The sequence below is a fragment of the Oratosquilla oratoria genome, chromosome 4, assembly GCF_046742065.1.
Source record: "Oratosquilla oratoria isolate Oo_2021 chromosome 4, ASM4674206v1, whole genome shotgun sequence".
NCBI lineage: Eukaryota > Metazoa > Arthropoda > Malacostraca > Stomatopoda > Squillidae > Oratosquilla > Oratosquilla oratoria.
The window spans coordinates 37503488-37505987 of NC_134780.1; positions in this window are offsets into that span (position 1 = coordinate 37503488).

The window sequence follows — 2500 nt, forward strand, 5'->3', positions numbered from 1 at the left end:
TTCCTTGGAGTTGCTTGCCACCGGATGTGACGTCATGTCTTTCAGTTCGAATCACGTGTATATATTCATATATAAAGAGAAAGAGATAGAAATAGAGATAGAGATAGATAGATAGATAGATAGATAGATAGATAGATAGATAGGGAGAGAGAGAGAGAGAAAGAGAGGGAAGAGAGAGAGAGGAAGGGAGAGAGCAAGATAGCATGACTCAGAGCATTAGTATAACAACAACAATGACAATGACAACAACAACAGATGTAAATGTATTTTTTTTATTGAAATGGGCGTCAGAGTCCATTTCATATCAGTCGAGGTGAAAGACAGAGAGAGAGAGAGAGAGAGAGAAAGGGAGAGAGAGAGAGAGAGAGAGAGAGAGAGAGAGAGAGAGAGAGAGAGAGAGAGAGAGAGAGAAAGAGAGAGAGAGAGAGAGCGAGACAGAGTTGAGTCAACCTAATCGAGGTCCAAAAGTCTGTCCCGAATTCAGATTTGAATTCGAATGGGGGAGAGGGTCGAGTTATATTCCCATTCGCGGAGGATATAAAAAAAAGAAATAATAATAAAAATAAAAAAAACATAGATGAAAATCACACTTTCCCTTCACGAATATTCAAGGCCAATTTTGGGCAGGATATTTCGGGAGAAAAAAAAAAATAAAACGAATTTCCGACGACTAAAAGGATCTCGCCTCTCGATGATGGGGCGTATAAAGATTGAAAATAAGGATATAGGTAACCAAAGAAGACTATTCGTCCACTCCGCACACACACACACACTCACACACACACACACACACACACACACACACACACACACACACACACACACACACACACACACACACACACACACACACACACACACACACACACACACACACACACGACTTGTGGTGCAGTGGTAGAGTTCCTGGCTGCCACTACGGCGGTCCGGGTTCGAATCCCGCCCAGGGCTGAAATAATTTCAGTATCGCTGCGCTGAGGGTCGTTACTCCAACTCTCATGGGTGGAGAGATGGGTGTGTGTGCACATGTAAGGTCACAGCATTACCCATAGATCGGTCATAATGAGCTCTGAGCTCTCTTACGGAAGGGAAATAGCTGACGATCATGAGTCCAACACGTGATCCAAGACCATGGTGGTCAGTGTCACATACACACGTCTAGACAGTGCATTGGTATTGTCCTCGACCGCTAATTAAGCGAATGTGTGTGTGTGTGTGTGTGTGTGTGTGTGTGTGTGTGTGTGTGTGTGTGTGTGTGTGTGTGTGTGTGTGTGTGTGTGTGTGTGTGTGTGTGTGTGTCTGTGTGTGTGTGTGTGTGTGTGTGTGTGTGTGTGTGTGTGTGTGTGTGTGTGTGTGTGTGTGTGTGTGTGTGTGTGTGTGTGTGTGTGTGTGTGTGTGTGTGATTCACCATGGTCTTGGATCACATGTTGGACTCGTGATCGACAGCTATTACCCTCCCGGATGAGAGCTCAGGGCTCATTATGACCGATCTATGGGTCTGGATTCTGGCTTCCGAGGAAAGACCACCCGCTTGCGCGGGATCGTTTTTGTGGGAGGGGAAGAATGTCTGTAAGAAAATGAAAAGACAGTAGCGTATAAAAGAGGGCTATTGCCACCGGGCGAATTGCGAGCGATTAGGGGCTTGTTGGTGGTCGTGGCTCGGGAGAACTGGACTGGGAGCTTGGACGGCGGCGTCAATGCCGGGAGGAAGAGCAGATTATATCACCAGAAGTTCAGAAAATGGTAGGAGACGTAGTTGGAGAGAAAGGTGGAAAAACGGAAAAATCTTTAGTGGGAGGTAAACTGAAATGAGAAGATGTAGTATAAGAGAAAGTTAGAAAGGAAGCGAATTTTAGTCGAAGAAAAAGTAAGTGTAGATGTTTGTGCGTGGGACGTGGCTATGTTCGTGAGAGGTGTGTGTGTGTAACTTACGGGAAGTGAGTAGAGTTCACTTCCCGCGTGTAGAGGGCGTTCCTGATTAGCCCCAGGTAAGGCATGAGAACTCCTGTTTTACCCCAGGTTGGGTTTGAGCTGTTTGTATATTCTTGTAGCCTGTCAGTTAATGGGCTACATGCGATATTATTATTATTATTATTATTATTATTATTATTATTATTATTATTATTACATCATTATGGCTATCACCAGTCAAACTGGTGAAGGGGTGTATTATTGGTAGGTACGGTTATACACATCTTATCGTGTACACCGAACGCTACCACTGCGCCATCGAGTGTGAGTGTGTGTGTGTGTGTGTGTGTGTGTGTGTGTGTGTGTGTGTGTGTGTGTGTGTGTGTGTGTGTGTGTGTGTGTGTGTGTGTGTGTGTGTGTGTGTGCGCGTGTGTGTGTATGTGTGTGGGTGTGTGTGTGTGTGTGTGTGGGTGTTTGTGTTTGTGTGTGTGTGTGTAATAATAATAATAATTATAAAAGGTTTATTTCAATAGCAGTAGTACACTGACAATGATACAATGCAAAGGTGTATGTGTGTTTGTGTGTATTT